Raw genomic sequence first — 13173 nt, forward strand, 5'->3', positions numbered from 1 at the left:
TTTGGGACTTTACACCATTGTCTAATTAATAATTGCACTTTCCACTTTCTCAAACAAATGTTGGAGCGAACTGCCCACAGATGTTCTATAAATCCTTTGAAATGCTGATAAAGTCATTAAAATCCTTATTCTCTTGATAATGAATAGCACATATTTTAATACAGATTTAAAGAAAATAATCTTTAGTATAACTTGATTTGTTATAATACTTAACCTATATATATGTAAACTACATGTATAGTTAAATATTTGCATCTCTATGCTTCTCTATCTACCGATAGATAGATACCTTTCTTCTGGGGAAGATCCACTCACCTAAGAAAAAATGGTACAGTAACTTATGGGATCTGTACATACTGAAATCTCCCAACAAGTGATCTCTAGTGCATAATAAGATGGGGCAGCTCTCTATCCATCAGTAAAGTGTGTTGGTAAAAATAAGAGAACCACACAGTACCAGTAGGTCAGCATGTAGCCTAATAGTATTTAAAATTTATTTTTTCCAATTTTAGTTGTTTTTCGTTTTAACTATTGGCTCATTTCTGTTTAGTGTTTATTACTAATGTGTTTAAAATAAGCCATTCTCTTGGGGCGCCTGGCTGGCTCAGCTGGTGGAGCATGCAGCACTTGATCTCGGGGTAGTGAGTTCGAGCCCCACAGTGGGTGTAGAGTTTACTTAGTAAAAAGGTAAAATAAAATAAAATAAGCCATTCTCATAATCCTGATGGTTCAAAATATATTTAGTATGTAAAAAAGAAATAACATATTTATAACCCAGTCTTTTATTCATTTATAATCACCTGTTGCAACTAGCAAAATATTAGAAAATAATTGTATTGATGAAACTCACACTTGGATTTATAGCTTATGTTTTATTATATATAAAATGTTCCTTGTTGAAACTTTAATATGAAAATAATTCAAACTCTATTTTTAAACTTACGATGTTATAGTTATATATCATTTTCTCACCTGGGGAAATGTTCAAGGTCAAAATCAAAAGAAAAGGGCAAATAGCCTAGAAAGCTAACCATTACCAACAGCATACGTAGTTTCTATTCTTATATTTCTTTTTTAAATTTAATGTCTATTTTGAATACAATGAAATACTTGGGCCATAAGCATACAGTTTGATCAGTTTTGATAATTGCATCACATTGCCCGATTCATCATATCACCCATGCCATTACCGGGATACAGAACATTGCTATTTCAATACTCTCTTCTTGCCAGACAGCAGCTGGTGTGAGTTTTGCCTGGATTAGAATGACATCCAGATGGAAACGTGCAGTATACACTCATCTGGGTCTGAATTATTTCCCTCTGCATGTCTTTGATATTCACTTATCTTGCTGCATCTGTCAGCCATGCCTACCTTCCTATAACGGTGTGGTGTTTCCGTTGTATCAATAAGCCTCATTCTCATGCTCATGGGCATTCTGGTTTTTCCAGCTTGAGAGTATTACAAATATTGCTGATGAACATTCATGAATCAATCTTTAGATGGTCAATTTTTCCCCATTTCTCTTACTGTTTTGTCATAAAGTGAGTGCATATTTAAATTTATGAAAAGTGTCATATCTCCAAAGTGGTTGTACCATTTTACATTCCCATCAGGAGCATGGGAGGGTTCCAGTTGTTGCATATCTTTGACAGTTCGGTCACTCTTTTTAACTGTAGCCATCCTCATGGCGGTGCGGGGTAGCAACTTCGTGGTTTTAATTTGCATTCCCTTGATGACGAAAAACGTTGACCACTTTTTCATGTGATTATTGACCATGAACGTATATTGCTTTATGAAGTGTCTAGTAGTGCCCAGTCCATTTTTAATTAATATTTTTTCTTTTTTATTATTGATTTGAATGCATTGTGTGTATGTGCCAAGAATATTTTCTCCCAGTTTGTGCTTATCTGTGAACTTTTTCAAACTTGCTCCTTGCACAGCTTCCTTCTTGCTTGTACCTGCAAATTTTAGCCCCCCAACAGCAGCTTGGAACCCCAGTTCCTACTTTCTCAGCTTCTAGCTCCTCCCCTCTGTGTTTTGTTTGCACACCCTCTCTCTATACCCCTGTCTGGAAGGAAGGTCCAGGCAGAAGGTTAGGGTCATTGCGTAGCTCATCTCACCTGTTTCTCTTCCGTGAATTTCCACAGTGTGTGCTGCCTCTTGTCTCACATGGGCAAGTCAGAATTTAATTTTTTTTTCTTGCTCTATAGTTGTTTATGGTAAGCAGGCTAGTCTGGTATGAGTTTCTCCCTACTGACTAAAAGCAGGAATTCCCTTTTATTGTAAATATTAGTAAAAAATACTAATATTTTTTAATAAGTTAATTTTAAAAATAATTATATGAAGAAATGAACTGAGTTACTATTTTTAAAGAGTCATATTGACTTCAGAATATACGTGTTCAAGTGAAGATTTAATTGAATATTGATTTAGTATGTTTTCGTGTCTTAATACTTGGGAATTCACTAGAATTAGCATGAAAACTATTTCAGGCATCAACAAATCATGGGAAAAATTAACATGCTATGGAGCCTAGAGACCTGTAACTGTGAATAAAAATTTGAAAAATTCCAAATAATCTTTTATCTTGTTTAGTTTCTATGACAGAAATATGCTAATAATTTCATAAGAGGAAATCAGTCTATTTGTGGATTCTCCGGTAGAATGACTTGCAAATATATCTTAAATGTAGGTTTTATGACTCTGAGAAAAACGTCATGATTTTAAATCATCCCATAGTGTATTGAAGTAAATTGATATCATAATTAGAATGCTTGATATTATTTAAATTGTTAATTTAATTAAGATAATTATTTTTCCATAGACAAGTGAATACAAGAGCAGATTGTGAGTGCATGATTCTTATCATATTATTGCTTTCTCATCATAACTGTGTTTAAACATAGGATCTTTTTTTTTTTTTTTTTAAAAGATTTTATTTATTTATTTGACAGAGAGACACACAGCGAGAGAGGGAACACAAGCAGGGGGAAGGTCAGAGGGAGAAGCAGGCTTCCCGCTGAGCGGGGAGCCCGATGCGGGGCTCGATCCCAGGACCCTGGGACCATGACCTGAGCCGAAGGCAGACGCTTAACGACTGAGCCACCCAGGCGCCCCTAAACATAGGGTCTTATTTGGAGACAGTTGAGTATAAAGAATTTTTAAAATAACAGAATAGATGCTTTTTAAAAGAGATTCTTTGACTTTCTTTCTTTACTTATTTTCCTCCAATTAGCTCAGAAGAATGACTTTAAATTCCTATTTAAAATGCTGTGCATATTATTCTGTAGTTATGAGAAGTGAGTAGCAATATATATGTATACTTGCTCCTTTGGGATAATTGCTTATTTGTAGTTTTCGAACCAATGATAAATTACTTAGAATATTTATACACCTTATATTATAAGCATGATATAAAAATTAATAGGAATGCAGCTTTAATAACAATTGGTCATGATCCTTTTGTTTACTATAAAATATACAGAATTCATAGTAAATTCCTGACTATTATGTAATATTTTTATACTTTTATAGTTTTAACTTACATATCTCTAATCTTTTATTTATTAGCATTCATTTATCTTTTTTTTTTTTTTTAGTGAAAGATACCTCTCAGATATTTGACGGTTGGTAATCTCTGAAGCTTTTTAATATAAGACTTAATACAAGTCTTCTTCTATTAAAAGTCTTGTTATAAATTATCATTAGGCTGCCATTGAGAACCCAGATTCCTCCCTTTGGCTCTGCCGTCATTGGAGTGTAGCTTTCTTCCTCCAGCTCACAAGGAAGCTTCTGCACCAGAGTATTACATGTGATTTCTAGGTGGGAGGAAAGGCAAAAGCAGAAAGGCAAAATCTTGCTGCCAACAAAGCCCACCTCTTTTAGTAAAAAAATAACCAAACAGACTATGGACTCTGAGAAACAAACTGAGGGTTCTAGAGGGGAGGTGGGTGGAAGGATGTGTTAGCCCAGTGATGGATATTAAAGAGGGCACGTTCTGCATGGAGCACTGGGTGTTATATGCAAATAATGAATCATGGAACACTACATCAAAAACTAATGATGTAATGTATGGTGATTAACATAACATAATAAAAACAAAACAAAACAAAACACAAAAAAAAAACCCCAGTAACATCCAAGGGGAGTTCTGCTTAGAAACCATTGACCAGATGAGGCTTTTGGCTCAACTAGTTGCAAGCAAGTCTAGGTTATCAGTGCTGTTAACTGAGTCAATGTCATGAGCAAAAATCGTTCATTAGTAAGTACAAACAGTATAGTGGTTAATCGTTAGGAAATCAGAATGTCTGCCCCAGAGAGCCAAAGAAGAAATCTACCTGCTGTGACTCCTCACTGTATCAGTTCGTTACACAAAGAAACACTGAGTTAGATATTTTATTCAAGTTGCCAAGGGAAATGGAGAAGATATTCCTGTTTATAGTTTTATAATTTATAGCTACTCTATACTTCTGTTTCATCTTTGGTCATTGTGTCTTTGTTTAGTCTCTTTCTTTCCATTTTGTAGTCTGATGATAGGGCAGTTTACAGTCTTAGAGTTTGCAAGACTATATCCTTAATTGGATTATTATTTTTTTTATTATGTTATGTTGATCGCCATACATTACATCATTAGTTTTTGATGTAGTGTTCCATGATTCATTGTTTGTGTATAACACCCAGTGCTCCATGCAGAACGTGCCCTCTTTAATACCCATCACCAGGCTAACCCATCCCCCCACCCCCTCCCCTCTAGAACCCTCAGTTTGTTTTTCAGAGTCCATAGTCTCTCATGGTTCATCTCCCCCTCCGATTTCCCCCCTTCACTTTTCCCTTCCTGCTATCTTCCTCTTCTTTTTTTCTTTTCTTTTCTTTTTTTTTTTTAACATGTAATGTATTATTTGTTTCAGAGGTACAGGTCTGTGATTCAACAGTCTTGCACAATTCACAGCACTCACCATAGCACATACCCTCCCCAGTGTCTATCACCCAGCCACCCCATCCCTGCCACTCCCTACCACTCCAGCAACCCTCAGTTTGTTTCCTGAGATTAAGAATTCCTCATATCAGTGAGGTCATATGATACATGTCTTTCTCTTTTTGACTTATTTCGCTCAGCATAATACCCTCCAGTTCCATCCATGTCATTGCGAATGGCAAGATCTCATTCCTTTTGATGGCTGCATAATATTCCATTGTATATATATATAACACATCTTCTTTATCCATTCATCTGTCAATGGACATCTTGGCTCTTTCCACAGTTTGGCTGTTGTGGACATTGCTGCTATAAACATCGGGGTGCACATACCCCTTTGGATCCCTACATTTGTATCTTTGGGGTAAATACCCAGTAATGCAATTGTTGGGTCATATGGTAGCTCTATTTTCAACTTTTTGAGGAACCTCCATACTGTTTTCCAGAGTGGTTGCACCAGCTTGCATTCCCACCAACAGTGTAGGAGGGTTCCCCTTTCTCCACATCCCCACCAACATCTGTTGTTTCCTGACTTGTTGATTTTAGCCATTCTGACTGGTGTGAGGTGGTATCTCATTGAGGTTTTGATTTGGATTTCCCTGATGCCGAGCGATGTTGAGCACTTTTTCATGTGTCGGTTGGCCATTTGGATGTCTTCTTTGGAAAAATGTCTGTTCGTGTCTTCTGCCCATTTCTTGATTGGATTCTTTGTTCTTTGGGTGTTTAATAAGTTCTTTATAGATTTTGGACACTAGCCCTTTATCTGATATGTCATTTTCAAATATCTTCTCCCATTCTGTCGGTTGTCTTTTGGTTTTGTTGACTGTTTCTTTTGCTGTGCAAAAGCTTTTTATCTTGATGAAGTCCCAATAGTTCATTTTTGCCCTTGCTTCCCTTGCCTTTGGCGATGTTTCTGGGAAGAAGTTGCTGCGCCTGAGGTCGAAGAGGTTGCTGCCTGTGTTCTCCTTTAGGATTTTGATGGACTCCTATCTCACATTTAGGTCTTTCAACCATTTTGAGTCTATTTTTGTGTGTGGTGTAAGGAAATGGTCCAGTTTCATTCTTCTGCATGTGGCTGTCCAATTTTCCCACCACCATTTGTTGAAGAGACTGTCTTTTTTCCACTGGACATTCTTTCCTGCTTTGTCAAAGATTAGTTGACTGTAAAGTTGAGGGTCCACTTCTGGGCTCTCTATTCTGTTCCATTGATCTATGTGTCTGTTTTTGTGCCAGTACCATACTGTCTTGATGATGACAGCTTTGAAATAGAGCTTGAAGTCGGGAATTGTGATGCCACCAGCTTTGCTTTTTTTTTTTTCAATTTTCCTCTGGCTATGCGGGGTCTTCTCTGGTTCCATACAAATTTTAGGATTATTTGTTCCATTTCTTTGAAAAAAGTGGATGGTATTTTGATAGGGATTGCATTGAAGACAGTTGATTTCTTATAAATCTCAGGTATACACCCCAGTGATTAATGTTATATAGTAGGAAAACTGTATTTTTGGTCCCATATTTAGAAAAGTATTGCTGTCTTGGCTATTTTATTATTTTCTGGAATTGTATGTATATTGACAATTTATTTAAGCAGATTACCAATATAACTGTTTAGTGATAGAAACAACTCCAGTAGTAACAATGAATGTCATTTGTTTCCAAAACACAGAACAGTTTGAGCCCCCCTGTGCAAAGATACGTTTTTCTCTATCTTTGTAAGTTTGAGAGAGATTATAAACCCAACAATTATGGCCCTAAAGATGATCCCAGAAGAGCCAATATGCAATTTCATATTGACCATTGTCCTTGAACACCATGAAAGGGATATATAACCACCTGCAATACTTTGTTTTTCTAAAATCTCATTTTTTTCCTCCTAGTCATCATATAAACCCCAACTGCTTTATTCAAAATTCCTAAGTAAAGTTCTTTGTGAGTCCTCTCCTGCTTACCTCAGGGATACCCTCTCTCTTTTCTCCCGAATCTGCATCTGCTCATCTAAAGATCCAGTGAACCCTGGTGTTCCTCTGAGCAATTGGTGACAGATGGTGTGTGGGGGCTGGGGATTAGTCAAGAAGGGACTAAATCATGCAAATCTAAATATGTTTTATATGTCCAGCAGAGAAAAGAAGCTAGGAAGAGTCAGATGTTAAAATATCTTGGCCTATTATAATTTGTTCAAGGTTAGTTATTTACAGACTTCCCCAAAGAGATGCCTTCTATTTATGTATGCCATTTAAAAATAGGGTTCTTCTACTTATAATCCAAATGAATTTCTTTCTTTTTTCCTCCTTTTATCAAGAACTGCTCTAATTTTTCTCACATGGCTCTAGATAAACTTCTGGGGAAAGAAATACTGAGTCTGTTTTGTCTTCTTATAAAACTTGGAGTACTGTAATGAGAGCCCAAATTGAAAGTTAGTTAAGCATTATATTTAATATGAATAGTGATAAATGAAAATAAATTTGGGATAAGTATCTGTCTAGCCATCATTCTCAAAAGTAAAACATATGGGAATGTCAACAACCTCCCACAGACTTGGAACTTGTTATATTTATAGTGGGGTCTTCCAAAAAGCAATGACTGATCTTAATCATTGACAATAGCAATTAGTTTTATGGTCTGTACTACACACTCTTACTCCCAAAACCTAGTCTGGTTCCGTCCCTCTTCCCGAAGTACACTGATCCAAGGAGATGAACCAGATCTACATCAATCTTGTGTGTGTGTGTGTGTGTGTGTGTGTGTGTGTGTTGTGTTTTCCTAAGTTCTTTTCCTCTATCAGGTAAGAATATCATTAGATTTGCCTGCATATGAATAGATGCCTCTCCACCTCACACTTAGCCCTTCCTACCATGACTTTGGTCATTTATAGATCAATAGTTTTTGTTCCCTTCACTTCTATAAGATAACAGAACAGAAGGATGGAAAGCAGGTAGGATGGGGGTTGAATCAGTAAGTAGGTTCTAAGATAAAGAGACTAAGATGATTGCTTTGCTGGTGATTTTCTTTACATTCATTTCCTTGGGCTATAGTCACAGTGAGGGTTTGCATACAGTAGTCTCATTCTTAAAACTCTTACAAACACATCCTGCCATCTCTCCTGTGTAGCATGAAGTTTTGGTCTTATGTGCAAGAATAAAACCTCTGAATACAATAAAAAGTCAGGATGTGGCCTTCTTGAATAATTGCTTCCCTGTGCGATGCTACTAAACTGGATTTGTTGTCCACAAAAGACATGTCCTGAAAAAATATTAGGGGGTGTGAAGAAACCATAAACATTTTGCTATGAAGCGCAGTTCCTCCCGTAAGCTGAATACAGCTCTTTTAGTGATCTTAGCTTTGCCTAAAGGCATTCCCCTTCTGTAATCTACATAACCATTTAAGCTTCCTCTTAATTTTGAATGATTTACAAATCATCATCATCATCATTATCATCTGGTGGATTAACAGTTAAGTGCATTTATATCATTAGTATTTTATTTTCATAATCTGTATTAAAATACTGAAAGCATTTTGCACCCTTTTGCTGAAAAGGGCTTTATGTACTTCGTAGGTAAATGGCACTATCCAGCACTGTCATTTGAAATTATTTTAATGAATATTAGAAAACACCAACAATTGGAAAAAACCAAAACCAAAACATAAATTTTCTGCTTAGGCCAAAGCTGGGTTCAGCAAAAGTTACTGTGGAAGACAGAAACCTTCTAAGTCTATTCTTAGGATTCTTTAAAAGAAAGTAAACAGGTCCCCTCTTGAGGAAGAAAATATCTACAGCCACTGCGTTTTGTAACAATTTGATCCTGATTTGTTTCTTTTTGTTTATCTGTTTTATTTCTAGTTTCCTGGCATTTGTTTTTGTTTTGTCATTCAGCTTTTATCCATCATTTGTTAGCATTAGATGAGTCATAAACATAAGGATGCTAAACACAGCTTCAGAAGTTGAGCTCCTATGTTTTGACAACATTATTTACTTAATGTAAACCCTGGCTTTAGCATTTGACTTATCAGAATAGGAAAAATTAAGGGTACTTTTGTATATGTTTTTTGATGAGTATTTCAACTAGAGTAATTACAAAAAAATCAGAATCCAGGATATAAAGCAAAAATCTTTACTTTTCCATGATGTTTTCACCCTTTAAAAACTTCAACCATGAAAATAAAGAAATCCTGCCATTTTTTTTAAAGATTTTATTTATTTATTTGAGAGAGAGAGAATGAGAGAGAGCACATGAGAGGGAGGAGGGTCAGAGGGAGAAGCAGACTCCCTGCTGAGCAGGGAGCCCAATGCGGGACTCGATCCAGGGACTCCAGGATCATGACCTGAGCCAAAGGCAGTCGCTCAACCAACTGAGCCACCCAGGTGCCTGAAATCCTGCCATTTTTTAAAACATGGATGGACCTTGAGGGCATTATGCTTTGTGAAATAAATCAGACAAAGACAATATTATATGATATCACTTATTTGTGGAGTCTAAAACAAACTCACAGAACAGAGGTCAGATTTGTGATTGCCAAGTGGGGGGTGGGGGGCAAAGTGGGTGAAGCTGGTCAGAAGGCACAAACTTCCAGTTATAAAATACATAATTCTGGGGATATAATGTACAGTGTGATGACAACAGTTAGCAATACTGTAATGCGTATTTGAAAGTTGTTAAGAGAGAACACCCTGAAAGTTCTCCTAACAAGGAGAAATGTAAATATGCGAAGTGATGGATGTTAACTGGTAATGTGGTGATCATTTTGTAATATATGCCTATTTCAGATCATTATGTAGCACGCCTTAAACCTATTCAATGTTATATGTCAATTATATCTCAATAAAACTAGAAAAAGAAAGACTTCCCCGAAAGATGTGCAAAAGACGCTTGGGGATTCTTAATAAACTGTATTTTCCCTTATTTTTCCCTCTGGGATATAGTGTATATATTTCCTTTTATGGTTGTGGCTTTTGAACCTGCCCACCCTTCATTCAGAGGCTGCTGTGACCATTTCCCCATTATGATCAAGAATGACAAAATCTCCCATCAATGGATCCTTTCATTGTTGAGAGTAGAGCAAAGAGATCTCTGCCTTGTTAATATTGCTTGTTCTCATGGAATAATGCCTTTGTATTTTTATCCTAGGACATCCCTTCACTTCCTTGGGTGAAATTAGGAAGGGCATGAGTGGAGGAATTGTCCACAAAAACTACCTAGTAGAGAATCAGAGAAAAGAAATGGAAGGATGGGTTGAGAGAATGGGGGTGGAGAGAGAGAAAAAAGGGACAGATAGATGGATGGACAGGTAGGTAGATAGATGAAAGTGAGTGTAATTGTATATGCATTCTTTCTGTATCCCCACTCCCATTTTGTTTTCTGAAGATAGTGACTAAGGAATTTTATGTTTGAATACTCAATATCTAGTCACTAATATAAGCACAAGGAACATTTAGCAAATAAGTAAATTGTTACAAAAAAATGAATTACCTATTTTCTGCTGACCCATTAGGGGAAACCGCCTATTTCTCTTATCTGAACTATTTCAGTAATTACTCTAGCTGTTTTCTTTGCTTTCATTTTCAATGTATATTATTTTTGCCATATGTCAGTGAGAATGGTTCTTTTAAAACAAAAAAAAGTAAAATAAAATTATACTTTGGCCCTGCTCTCAACCTTTATAACAATTGAGATTCAGTTGCAGGCACTGAAAGCATTCTATTTTAAAAAGAAAGAAACAAGGTAAAATATACACATGAAAATATAGGGATTTCTGCTTCAAGGAAGATGGATTAGACACACTTTTCCATGTTATTCCCACTAAGTACAACTAAAACCATTAGGGTTGTACATAAAACAATAATAAAATATTGAAAAAAGGAGAGAAGGCTGCAGATAGTGTAGTGACCTCAGCACCCAAGAAAGGACAACACAGTGAGTCCCCAGCATTTATTTTTACCTTATATATTCTAGGTATGGAGATAAAAGAAACCAGCAACTCAAAAACACCAAGTACCAAAAAGAAAAGCCAACAAAGTTTTGCTTTCTCTAGCCAAAAGAACAGGAAAGAGACAGCTTACGAAGATAAAATCTTTTAGACAATATATCACTCTACTTCAGCCAGAATAACAGAAAAACCTGTGATCTTATCAACATAAGTGCCTGCAAGTGCTGACTAGGGAGCCTAGAATTCCAAATTCTCCAGAGTGTCATGAAGCAGTGCAAACCTCACCACCCTCATCAGGTGTGCATGCGCGCGCGCGCACACACACACACACACACACACACACACACACACACACTCACATGGGTGTTATCTGAGAAGGTAGAGAAAGAAGCTGGACTTTACTCCCACTCAGTAGTAACAGGGCACTCTTTCACCATGATTGCTGGGTAGTGTGAGAGGAAGACTAGTGGGGAATGAGGACTTTCATCACAGTCAGCAGTAACAATGTCACTGTCCCCACATGTTAGTGGATTCCACATTGTGAGCTATAATGAGATATTCTGCTCCTCTCAGCTAGGCGGGATAAGCAGAAACCTAATAGGGAGATGGAACTCCAAACTTTACCCAGCGTTATCAAAAAGCCCTGCTCCCTTGGTCAAGGGACACTGAATGGGGAACATGAATGGCAAACTCTACTTGGTGATAATGAGGCAACGCCTTTTACCTGTTGAAGTAGTATCGAAGAAAGCCAGCTACAGCAGAAAGTTTAAAATGGTCCAGAGCCTCATAACTTAATACCTACAATGTCCAGGTTTTGATTGAAAATCTCTTGTCATATTAAGAATGAGAAAAATCTCATCTTTAATTAAGAAGACAATAAAGAGATATCAACACCAAGATCACAGAGATGATAGAATTATCTGACATAGATTTTCCATCATAAAAATGCTCCCACAAGCAATAATAAACATGCTTGAAACAAATGAAAACATTAAAAGTTCTCAGTGAAGAAATAGTATAAACTTGAGCCAAATGGACATTTTATAACTGAAAAATATAGTAACCAAAATTCAAATAAAAGAAAGAGAAACAAACAACAAAACTAAATTGATAGATTCAACAGTATGATGGAGACAGCAGAAAGAATTAGTGAACTTGAAGTTAAAACAATAGAAATTATTCCTGAACAAAAGATAAGAAATAACTGGAAACAGAACAAAGCAATACAGTGAACAGATTGTCAAAGGTCTGAGGGATTATAACAAAAGATTTAGCTTTGTGTCATTGGAGTCCCAGATGGAGAAGAAAAGAAGGACAGTCTTAAAAAATAGATTTGAGTAAATTATAGCTGAAAATATTCCCAAATTTGGCAGAGGACAAACTTACAAATTCAGTGAGCTTAATGATATTACAAGAGGACAAATCCCAAAGAAATCCACACCAAAACACACTTTAGGCAAATGTCTGAAAATTAGACAATCAACATGAAAATACAATATATCTACATAGTTTTGTCTTTATTTTTGTTTTTGTTTTTTTGTTGTTTTTAACACAACATAGAAAGTATCATTTTATTCAGAAAGCTCTTAATTCCCAATAAAATTCCCTATTTTTTACGCTGTCCATTAAATTCCCCTAATGTGACCCTAATCTTGTTTTCTAACTTTTAGTCACATACTGATTATACTTAAAGCCCCTGCTCTCCCTGCCTGCTATTGATTTTGCATTCTATCGTCTGCACACCCATTACTTAACATTTGACCCCACATAAACAGAACACTCACTAAATCATCATGACCTCTCACAATTACCGATTTTGCCTAAATCTTGCATTTCCCTAACTTCTTCAGTGACCTCTCTCTTCCAAATTCTGACGGTAGTTATTGACAGTATCATTCTCTTGGTTCTCACCACGCCTTTTTTTTTTTTTTTTCCTACTTGCAATGCCAACTACCTTATCTCAGGCTGTTGAGATTTTTGCCTTTCCATACAATTTCAAAATAAGTGCTAAATATACACCATTATACTTATAATGTGGATAGTATAAGTACTTTGCCTTTTTCCCTCTAGGAATCATCATACACTAATTTTAATCTTTATTTATAATTACCTTTTACCACTTCTAAGCTTCTTAACAACCAAAACTCACTTGTACTTTCCTAGCTACCCGCCATAGGACCCAGCTCAGTTCCTTGCAGTACCTAAATCTTCCAATAAATGTTTATCAGATTTTTTAAAAGATTTGATAATACACCACCCACTGCCAAGGTAAATA

At 36.2% G+C, this 13173-nt stretch overlaps 1 protein-coding gene across 3 annotated transcripts in view; it reads left to right on the forward strand.

Moving 5' to 3' along the window:
- The window catches only part of LOC116625425 (protocadherin-15-like), a 1687848-nt gene that overhangs the window by 493605 nt on the left and 1181070 nt on the right, over nucleotides 1-13173 (forward strand). The gene's annotated exons all lie outside the window — the stretch shown is intronic.

This window comes from Phoca vitulina, unplaced genomic scaffold, assembly GCF_004348235.1.
Source record: "Phoca vitulina isolate PV1807 unplaced genomic scaffold, GSC_HSeal_1.0 scaffold78, whole genome shotgun sequence".
NCBI lineage: Eukaryota > Metazoa > Chordata > Mammalia > Carnivora > Phocidae > Phoca > Phoca vitulina.